This window comes from Branchiostoma lanceolatum, chromosome 2 (assembly GCF_035083965.1).
Source record: "Branchiostoma lanceolatum isolate klBraLanc5 chromosome 2, klBraLanc5.hap2, whole genome shotgun sequence".
NCBI lineage: Eukaryota > Metazoa > Chordata > Leptocardii > Amphioxiformes > Branchiostomatidae > Branchiostoma > Branchiostoma lanceolatum.
The window spans coordinates 26,532,211-26,544,403 of NC_089723.1; the positions used below are offsets into that span (position 1 = coordinate 26,532,211).

Below are 12,193 nucleotides of genomic sequence, written 5' to 3' on the forward strand. Positions count from 1 at the left end.
TGAATGTGTATTTGCAGTAAAAATGATTCTCCTACTGTCTAGAGAGCTAGCGTTTGTAACGACCTGTCGCCTGTGCAACTTTATGAGTGCGATCTATGCTTAATCAAGGTTACGGGGGTTCAATTGCGGCACGTTTATTTCTTGCAAAAGCAATCATACAGTTTGGCTGGTTTGATAGTGCGAAACTGCACTTATCGTTCAGTTGGGATGACTCTGAGACAACACAACCAGTCATTCTAGTGGCGCATGGATTCTATGTTTTGAAATGAGCTTAACCATGTATATGAAAACTGGATCCGACGAACACCAAGTTGGCGCCAACGCGTTGCCTCCGGTTGAATATTAATGGTTTAAGTTAGCACTATTCTGCGACGCTACAAGCGACAGCATCAATACTGTCAGGTTGGATAAGGCCGAAAAAGCGCAACTTTTAGTCGACTAGACAAGAGGACGGCATGGTGCTGTACTATGTCTTACAGCCGCCACGAAGTCTTCATGGAGTTATTTCCGGAAAAACACAAATGGCGGATTACACTTTGATTGAAAGATAGACCACATATTATTCCCGTTTTAAGTTGATGACACAAAACGTTAGCAGTGTAAGTGAACATTGAGACAAGTGGTCTACTTTTTTGTGCATTGTTAACAGTTTACGTTGTATCCTTAGTACAGCTGTGCAGTGGCACAACTGCTATTTGTAATTGAACACGACCGCCAGGATTATGTAGGATTATGTTTTGGCGTAATGTTTCCCTTAAAATAGCACAAGTCTAATGATTTAGGACACCTCCCTGGAGTGGCACCTAAGCTGATTTGTAAAAACTTAGTCATCCAGAAAAAAAAATCAGTAGATAAGACGAAGTGGCGACGGACTCAGGTTGTGCAACTTATATAATGCGCTACGAACTACCACGCAAAATCAAAAGCTGTTTAGCGTTCAATTTGTCAGATAAGGTATCCAAGAAAGCTTGGAGAAGGGAACTGATGTAGTTGATTCTAAACCTTTGTTCACGATATTTGCTGAGTTTACGTTGTCTTTCATTTCAGCGACTTAACAAAGACTACCTAATCTGTAAAACCAAAAGCAAAGCCTTGTTTATTTGCAAACGTTCATTACATGTATGCGTTTCTGCTTAATCTGCCGGGCGGAGCCCTCCCCCTCGAGTGCAGTGGTACATTCTGACATGTGTGTCGCCATGTGATGGCGTAAAGATCCCTCCAAGGGACGTCCTTGGCGTCGCAAATGACGTAATCTGTCAAAATCTGCCATTAGGCACAGTTATCCACACTGAGTATCTAGGGCTTGCCTTGCTCGGCAGTTATAAGGACTTGCCAATTTGTATATGTACATCACAGGTCTTCAATATGATGGAAGGCTCACTTGAGATTACATGTTTTATGGGTTTTTTTTTCCTGGAGAGATCAACATCGTCTGCAATGTTCACTTTGTTTGCAGCCGGTAAAATAAAGATGTGTTTCGACAATTTCAAATGCAGATCGATTTATCTCAGCAACCGTCCAAGGGCTCTCCCTTTCCCCGGACTTTCGATCAGCTGCGCACCTTTCTTTCCTCTGTCGATATATTTTCTCTTGTGCATAATATCCTGTGGATCTGTAGAATGGTTTTATGTGTGACCTAAAACGTCCTCGGGGAAATAAGCTAATTCTGGCTGGATTTCCAGTCATCCGGAGGCAAGGCAAACGAGGGGCTGCTCAAAGGGGCCCGCTTTGGAGCGTATGACTGATGTAGCGATGCACACTCCAGCGGGTAGACATACAGTACAATATCGCCACATTCTAGTCATAAAAACGCTCAGACGACTTTTCTTATCGTCTCATCACGTTTGTGGCTACGAAAAATGGGGAAAAGGTCAGAGGCGCAAAAATTGATATGGATTGCATTAGTTTGTCGTTTGAATGATAGTTAAGTGAATTTACCCCAAAGCCAGATAATCGTTTTTAGCAACAAGTCATTGATATCTATCAGTACGTAATTTTATTATTTTATCATTATCTTTATCATTCTTATTATTTATGGAGACTTACTAAACAATTTGAACAGTAGGGGGAGAGAGAAAGAGATGTTTGTCCATATCAGGATGCAAGAAGAGGCGGGGTGAAACGATGTAGAAAACTGTCCCCGGGGTAGTGTTTAATGGGTTCTTCCTACTTCTGAGCGTATCTACGTCATTTGCTTCACATGTTGACCCTATAGCCTTTCATTGACCTAGTTTAGTCTCATCAGCTAAACCAACAGCGATGGTATGAGCTATTAGACCTCGCCAAAGCGTGCGAGCACCCTTGTTCTTCACATTATGAGAGTAATAGAGGACGCACTTTCAATACAAGATGACGGACTTTTAGATCTTCTGATGACGTTACAGTCCGTCTGAAGACCATCTGGGTGACGGGAGGGAACGATTGGCCAAGGACGAAGCATGGATCGTGAGCTAGTCTTTTTGCTGGGGACAGATTTTCAATGACGGGATGGACCTTAATTATGAAATATTCCTAGTAAATGTTAAAATGAAAAGCTCCGTTCTTTAATCTTTGACAAAGGACGTTTGGAATGTCTAATCCCTTTCTAGACACTTTGATTGTACTAAAGATGTGACATTTTTTCGCGTGCCTCTTCTTCCTTTTCTTTTATGATGCATGCTGCCGTCTTGTTGCAACATTACAGATAAGAAGTTCCAGATCTTTGGCACTGTATTTATACTGGTAGACAAAGAAATATTACTGGGAAGGGTAAATTCCTGAAGGAAAAGGGATTTGCAGAAAGCCATTTCCCTTAGAGTACGAAGTGGGATAGCCGTCAATATCTGTCAATGGAGAAAGGATAAACTGATATGCTGTGGATTTCGGAACGCTACGACATATGGCAAGGAACTGTGCTGCGTTTACGCAACTTCATGCAAAAGAAATATCAACGAGATGTCCAATATCACAATATCAACTAGAGTTCCACAAACACATTATCTTCGCCAAATGATCAAGCTTATTATGGAAAGTGATTTATATTTACGTGCCTATCACCCCCTGCAAATTTGATCATGCACCATACCATTTGGACGTTATGATTGGGCGAATGAGTCCAGTTAAGATAGGGTTAAAAATCATTTGGTGGTACAGGACTAGTATATGTGTAGAGTGTGCTGATATATGTTATAACTGGTCATGAAAAAATTTGAGTATGTTGATATTATATGGGCCACAAAGGTTCGATATGGCAGTGTTGAAAGTTGAAAGTGATGATGAAATAGTACAGTCAATACATATGAATAGAATAAATCTGGCACGTTTTTAGGTGTTTCTAGTCAGGCTTTCTATTTTGTCCCTATTTCGTTATGTCGCCAACCGTGTTGAACAAAAATGCTTAAACTGAACGCGTCAAAAACCAGCAGGACCCACACCTCTGCTTGGAGAATTGTTCATTTATTTGACCTACATGTACGTTTATGCAAGGCTATCTGTTTACATGACCTGACACTGTCCCATGTCCCATTGAAAGGCAGTGGGTTAACAAACTTTCCTTACTAATTATGCAAATTAGCTCCTTATTTGCATAATTAGTCATTGGTTATGTAAAGCACCATCCGAGCTCTCTACATACCAAACATCACGACGATCTGTCGACCCATTCTCAAGTTATTCATGTCCGAATGTCAAAACAAAAACACCCACTGCGGTTCTTAACAAGCCGCTAGGGGGCCAAAATTTACAGAACTTACTTTCTGTGGCATGAACTATCTGCCACACAAAAATCGTGACCATAGCACTTTCAGAAAATATGCTCCTAAATTTTGAAGCTCTGCTGCAGTACCTTTGGTACCCGCTAGAAGGCCCATTATCAAACTTGACCTTCCTTTCGGTAAATCCTACCCATCCACTAAATATCATAAGGATCCATCAACAGCTTCTTGAGTTATGTTGTCCACAATAAAATTCGCATCCACACAAAGCCCGCTGCAGTACCGACGGAAAGTGCCAGGAGAGCCATTTTTGAACTTGACCTCCGTTTTCACAACATCTACACACCTGCAAAAAATCATGAAGATCCATCAACGTTTCCGTCACTTTTTTGCCTACATACAAACACAAAAAAATGCTAAGTCCGCTGCAGTACTATTGAAAAACGCAAGGTAAACCATTTTCGAACTTGACCTTCCTTTACACAACCACTACACACCTACTAAAAATCATAAAGATTCATTGAAGTTTTCTTGAGTTATGCTCCTGACATACATTCAGACCCACCCAACAGATTTTTCAACCGAAAACATAATCCTCTCCGAGTACAAGTACTCGGCGAAGATAATTAATCTACCAGAACGTGACTCAATGGTTTACCCTAGATGAAAGAAAGTTTGAAGAAATAAAGTAAAAAAAAGAAAAATACATTTTAAACATTCGGTCAAGCAGTTTTACGTGAATTTCGCTATGTTGGATCGCTGAATTGTATTTGATGGATGTTATTGTACACAGATCGGCATGCTTTCAAACATGTTTTTAAAACGTTTCCAAGGTCTACTTTCCTTTTCCCCATATTAGCGACAAATGAGTCGCCCCTGGCCAGACTTCGGTAGAGATAACAGCGCCTGGCCCCATTTCTAAGGCGGAAGGATACCAGGAAAATCCAGGCGGTGTAAGCAGACAGCCCCCCGGCCCCGCCCACGCGCGGCGGTGGAACGGTCTGCCACGGACACCGCCTGTCGTCTCACAGCATGTGATAAGAAAGTTAACCGGCTTTTGATACTTACCACATCAGGAAAGCGCAAAAGAAAAATCACAAATTCACTGTATTTCCGGATAAAACTGGATCACAAAAACAATTATTTTCCAAAATCGTCTGAGAGAGAGTTTCTGTCTTATAACAAGGCACCACACAGACGCAGTCAGACGCCAACGAAATCCACTAAACGTTGATTGTCTCCAGAAGCACTCTCTTCAATTTTTCCTCCACACACGTCAATTGTTAATTGAACATATTTGTTTTTATCCTTCTGCTATGATGCATTGGCTTAATGGATAATGTATTGGCGTACGGTACCGAAGCTAGATTAACCAACAACTTGTATTCTGATGTACGTTTACGACAAGAGCTAGCTTTGGCTGGGGCCTAAAGTGTTATATGGACGTCGTATCCGAGTACGTACGTCGTTCAAACAGCCCATGTCAGTTGTATGGCCTTAAATGGACGAGAAATGTGTTATGTGCGCGACCTCCTTTCCATCAGTCGGCCTCAATTAGTTCTACAAGCCATCTCGGATGAGTTGTGTACACTGGGGTCAAGATGTTATCCACTTAGAGCTGCATGGAGCCGGAGCACCGAATGGGTTCGGGAGAAAGATGGCACGAGATCACGCAGGACTTCCTGCGCAGACCAATACACGGCTGCCCTTGACTGTGAGCAGCTGGTGCGACTGCCTCCGGTAAATCTAGAAATTTTCGCGGTGGATTTATTTTCGCTGTGACCTCTCCATCGCGAGTTCATGACGCCACGAATACGTCTCCCTTGTAAGACTACTTTACCCCAGAATTGCCTCAACCGCCGTTATAAAACACAGCGAAAAACATCATTTCCCTCCAGTCGCGAAATAAAAACATTAGCCAAGTAAATGAATCTACAGTATCTGAACTCTTTTGCAAAAAATTTCAAGGCAGTTATTTTCGAATTCTTGTACAAAGAACGAAGATTGTTTTAAGGAGAGTGGGTGCGCTCTGTTTCTTGTCTTCTTTTTTTGGACAAAAACGCGACAACATAAAAGCTGCAAAATATATGTTGCACAATTAGTCCTCAATAAGGATCTCAAGATATTGCCACTTCTTCATCATTTCAATCTTCGAAAAGCAGAAACAGCTGTTTATTTTCGTAGTTCTACATTCGAATTCGAAAGTCAAACAGATGTTGAAACAAATAGCTTTGCCTACCAATTTCAGGCCACATACATACTTTTGACCACTGCAGGCAGATTGACAATTCGTCTCTGTCCGTGACCATCCATGTGTTAACCATGCAGTGTTTTTGAGCGCCCCATTGAGAGAACAACGGACCCCGGATCTATCGGTTCATCTGAGCAGGCAAGGCCATGGGCATTCAACTTAATGAATCCGGGCGAAACGATCGTCCTTCAATGTCTGAGGGGAGCATATCTTTCAAACGAATTGTCTTTGACAGAGAAAGCTGGCACCGGTGCGGGATCACTTTTACGATTCGGCCCGAGACAAATAGTTCCTAACCACAATCAGGCAAAGGAAAAGGACCATAAACATCTAGACAACGCGTAAAAATTAGGCTTTAGAACTGAACCTTGTGATTCCTGTAGCGATGTCTAGTAAATAATGGGTGTGCCTATGGTTATTCTGTTTAAACAGACGCGGGACATGGACGGTAGACAATTGTACATATAGTCTGGCGGCATAGCTGTGAAAATCAGACCAATTGAGCAGATTTGTCTAAAAGCATCACATTTGGTATATAGGTAGTCGAAAATTTTGAATTTAGAACTCTCCAAGAAGACATAGCAGCTAAAACTGCGGTGACACTGCATCCAAACAAATGACAGAAAATCGCTCCTAGCTGGGGAGAAGTTGAGATGGTTCCATCTCTTGATTCATTTAAAAACACAAATCATATGTGTGCCAAATTTGGTGCTTTTAGACAAATTTGCACAATTGTTCAATTATGCCACATGCACCATTACCACTTACTTTGTCACAGTGCATTTGGAAAATTATTCTCTAAGTATTACGCGCATTGGTTGTGATGCGAATCTCCAAGCTTTATTGCCCTCTATAATGAGGCCTTACTACAGGAGGAAATGGGTTCATATGGACTTAAGTCCCTCGTGAGAGACTTAGAGGGTAATATTCCTCCATGTGCATTAGGGCGCAGGTGGATCAGTTCCCATGATCGTATCTTGGAGGCTCAGTGATGGCGCCAGGTCTGTTCCTAATGGTGGCAGGAGTGCGGATGAGTTCCTTTCCCTCTTGGGCATCCGACAATGTCATTAACGGACTTAGAAAGACAACAAAGCGCCCCTGCAGCTTCAAAATAAGCTGCTAGGTGAGCCAAACCTAGACCAGCTCCTCCCAACCCAAAATCTATCTGCCACCTTAAAATCAAGACCGTAGCATATCCAGAACAGAAGATAGAGAAACAGACTCGAACTGAAAGCATCACTGATGACTCCAACAGTTAGACACATCTTCAACGTCCACAGTGGAATTCATGACGTCGCTGAGGATTATCACTGCACTTGGATACATTAGTGATATTGGCGTCCTCACACTGGAGTTGAGACATTCCCGATTTCTGTCAGGATCATAATCCAGCTCTTGTTCTTTCAATAGGGTACAGCTGTCTTTCATCACGTTAAGTCTCTGTAGCACGTCAGACGATAAAGTGTCATGTTCTATATCTGCTGGTAATGACGTCACGATCGGACCTGTCAGTGAATATGTCCTGTGAGAGCTTGCCAAATATTTGTTTGCTTGTTCATCTCTCTGACCAAAAAAAAACAACAAACAAACAAACAAACAAACAAACAAACAAAGACAAAATACCCTTATCTACCCTGATTCACAAGACAACCACAACTTTTGTGGATGGTTTAGACAGATTGACGTCCATAAGAATCAATTCGTTACAAATTTTGTTTCCTCGGCATCTTTTGAAAGTCAGTACGCAGCCTTTCTGTGCAGGACGCAAAGTGCATGCACCAGAGATGGGAAAAGTCAATGGTAACTTGATCAAATATGGAAATATGTAAGAACCTTGACTGCATACCGCATATCATTTGACAAGCATACAGCGGTTATACAATGCGTGATGCAGAAAACATGAAATTGTTTAATGTCGGTTATTTTGAATTTTGAAAAGTTACTGAATATTACGATTTCTGCCTAGAAGTTCGATGTTCTTGACTTCACATTTTTACAATTCATACCTGATTAAATTATACAAGAGAAAAAAATGCGTTTTCAATCGATACAGCCACGTTGGGTCGCCCGATGACCAGATCATACAGAAAACACTGCGCGTGCCCGAAGAAACCATGAGGTAGAACTGGAAAGTTGTTTAACGCAGATTTGTCCACATTACAGGTGCTCAGCCGAATGGGCGGGGAAATGACTTCAAATTTTGGCTGGGGGGATTGGGACGTGGAAATGATTGCTGCTTCCGACCGAAGGAATATCTCTTCGCGCTTCTTTATGGCCACAAATGGAATCCTGGGAGTACATCTATCGCGAGATATGGTGCATAGTCGTTAGGAGACTGCCTGTCTGCACCACGCAACGGACATTAAGACGATGTTGCTATGAGGCAAACATTAGATTAGGTATCTCATAAGAGCTACGTTTATTGGGTTCTACGTTGTCATAGTGACGACGGCTTCCGTGGGGGCTGCAATTACTGTTTTTTCAGGATTATTTCAGCTGTGAGGAGGGGCCTAATTGGACCGCCGAAAGAAGCACACCATACTTCAGTCGTGAGCATAGCCCATTATATTGCACTTTCCCCGCAGCATCTTTCCTTAACTGTCTGCGTATGCCCTTGTATGGGTAGTTTGGCCTCCCACACCACACACTACTTCTCATCACGACCCAAGTCAGGTTCGCCACTGACCTGGGATTGGATTGTTGTCTCCGTTATCTATATTCGAAAAATGGGATGAAAAATGGCGGGAAAAGATTCGACCGCTACCGTCCAGTAGCCGGGGTCAAACGTATTCCAATTGGTAGATTGCATCCAAGCTAGCAGGTCCATCTTCAGAGCCTAACAATGGTAATAGATCAATAGCCTTCCCAACCGGGGAGACTGTGCACATCGATTTTTCTCTTTTACTCTCAATTTTCATTTTAATTCAAAACATGAAATCTATTTTCTAACATGGCGTGAACGCATCGAAATCAAACCTTTATACCATCCAGCCTGTCAAAGATGTGCTAACTATTATACAGGCTTGGAAATAAAATATGTTAAGCAACGAGTCGGACAGAAAGAAATATTTTAGAGAAATGTGAGTGGGCTGGCACCAAGAGACCAGATCCATTCTTCATGTGCTAATGGACCATATGGTCGTTTACCCTCTGCAATAAAATATGCTATCATATTACAAATATCAATTAAGAGATAGGGGCCCTTTCGTCGCCGCTCATCATTTTTCTCCGTAGATTTTATCGATGAAATGTATCGATTCCCGTTCCGGCCTTGAACAGAACAAGTACAAAGCAAGTTGCCCATGTGTCATACTGCCTTTTGGACTGATTCCCATTACCATTTTCAATACCAGGTAGCTCAAGCAGTAACCATTTCATTATTTGGAGACAGTGATGCTCTTTCTGTTAATCTTACCGAAATGGCCTCAGAGATCTGTATACTTTGTATGTAACCGCCTCTGTATGTGTCTCACAACCGCTTGCATTGTAAGTTGTACATTGTTCAGTGACCAGGGCTGGCATTCGGCTAGTTGGGTAGCCCTGGTTGTATGTTTTTATACAGCCGAACAAATATATCAACTAAAATTAAATTTATACTGACTAAACTTGCATAGCAGAATAGTAGACAAGAATTCGACCGTTTTTCTCCTCTCTGTTGGAAATAGATGCCATGATCTGATGACATGTAACTGTTCTAGCTTTAACAGAGGAATCTGCTCTACTTTTGAAGCTATATTACACTTGTGTTTTCCTTGTAACGTTAACTAAGCCGAAAGGAATCTGTTGGATGAGTAATTAGGTGATAGAATCTTCCAAAACACCCAGACGACTGGTCCAACCGAGCTGTTTAAGCAGACTGTGAGCAGAGTGTATGCGAGCACACATTGCCCAGGCCAACATCCACAAGTTCATTTGGCTCCAACACACAGACCTATCCCTTCAGGACAAAGATGGCGCCTGGATTTAGCGACCACTCACTGAAGTCATGCCGCACGCCGAACATAGCACAGCCTACACTAGAGCGTGCCACCCGGCCCCGTCTCCGCCGTTATTTGAAACGGATAACAAATGCTCTCATACCGCAGTGACATTGTGCGTGTGCATCGTTATGACTTCAATCATTTATGTATTAATATTTGATAAAGGTCCAATGGAAAGGGCGTCTATAATCATCGACGCTGCCTTGGTAGCTTTTACGAATAAAGGATGATCCATATTTGATACCATACTGTCATACATCATATTCTTATCACTGAACTAGATTTATTACTTCGGTTAAGATACATTCCCTATAGAAGGGATTAATGTTATGAATTGCATCTATTAATTATGCATCCGATAGCCCTCGCAAAAGATAATCAACACATCAAAGATAGCAACGCCGTGACAACCGATGACCCTAGCCTGTGATAAGATATCGTTGATGTTTGGTTTGTGACGCAAACCTTTTGTGTGCCATCAGACATTCATACTTTACGAGAATGTAAGGCTATATATCCAGGAAAGCAAACAAAAATTTATGACATGCCAATCAGCATAAAAACGTATTCTATGAAGAGGAGAATCCTCCCGAATGACGTCCAACATATTGATTTTCAATAGATCACAGATTTAATCAATTTTGGTCATTTCTTATGGATCAAAGGTTACGGCAGCGCACACCATGATAATCTTTTTATCATTCCACTGTACGGTTAACGTTTCTTTTTTAATGTTGGGTATCAATGTTTCTCCTCTCACACTAAAACTCCACCCACAAAACAAAACGCTTTACATTTTGTTTTCAAAATCCATGAGACCCCTTGAAAGCTACATGTCATGCATTTCGAGGATGAAATACTTTAACATCAATAACTCAAATGTAACGCCGGCCGTCAAGTCCCCAAACCATATAATATTTGGGGGTTTCGTCTGCAGTTTGTGTCATAGTCCGCCAGATATGCTTTAGATGAAGCCGTCAGATAGATAGGACGTGGGAACCTTACCGGAGCAGTCCTTTTGAAGCATGACGCGTGGGCATGCAGTAAGGAAATTGAGTCCTTCAAATTTGGTATAGACGTCGCATTTCTAGCACGCCAAAGTTATGTTTATTGTGACCGTGTCGCGAAAGGTCACGAGACTTTCCACCCCTACATGGAAAAGTCATTCCACAAATAGAGAGCGTTTCGATGGGACCCGCTGCAATGATCCTGTTTGACCCAGGGGTCAGCTTCCATTTGATCTGCTGAGCGGTCAGCGCTGGTCATCGTCCAGTCCAGCTGTCACCAGATGTAGATGTGGATCACCAACAAATGACATGGTGGTCCCCCGGTAATGCATCTATGGCATATTCTTCAGCATGTGCTGTAACATCGTCCTGTAACAACAGTCTGTCCACAAGAAATCTTCAAACAGTGTTTCATCATTCTGTTCTTTCTGAATTTGTTTCTGGTCGAGAATGAAAGTTTAGTTGGAAGATAGTGGCCTGATCATACTCATACATTGGGTAACATTGATGGCACGCCACTAAAACTTGTGGGAGTTTGCAGGCAACAGAGGTGGATATTTGTTGGTCGGGCTCTGCAGCTAAATGTTTCACTGGTCGAGATGCCAACGTTTTTCAACAGTTTCCTAAATTGAGTTTTACATTTACTCTGGTTTTCGACAACTGCGCATACTTTTATTTGTTGCTGAGGAAAATACTTAGATACAATCAACGGCCATGGAAAGTGAGAAAAGAACCTTTCAGATTAGAATCTGTGAAACCATAACTTGATATCTATAAATGCAACAGACCCTGGCACCCAGCTCTACATCTAAGTGCTTGATATATCGCTTCAAGACAAAGGTTCTGTGCAGCACGATTCTAAACTCTCTGAAACTGCGATGCGAAGCATACAAATGTGAAGAGATTTGAATTGCCGAAAAGAAATTCGCATGAGGCAACTGAAAGAAATAAGGAAAAGTGCAAAGGTGCTTCTGATGGTGCCTGTTGGATAGCAATAGTAATCGAACGGAGACGCATGAAGTGTTTTTTGTAGTCCTCAGGGTTGCTGAGCTCGGGAAATAATGGCTTCCCACGTCTCCGGTACGGGCTCGGGGAGGTTTCCGGGCGGTGGATGAGGTGCATAGGAAACACCGGACATGAATTTTGGGAAGAATTCGCCTCTAGCAGGCTCCACAGGTCGCTGGAAATAGTAGAAATTGGCCAAATGGACGGATAACATATGAGAGGAGTTAGCCGGCCGGGGAGCAGTTTGCAAACAGTACT

The 12,193-nt window shown here is 42.2% G+C and overlaps 1 protein-coding gene across 5 annotated transcripts in view; it reads right to left on the reverse strand.

Moving 5' to 3' along the window:
* The window catches only part of LOC136428260 (small conductance calcium-activated potassium channel protein 2-like), a 134,983-nt gene that overhangs the window by 23,656 nt on the left and 99,134 nt on the right, over positions 1 to 12,193 (reverse strand). The window lies entirely within an intron of this gene.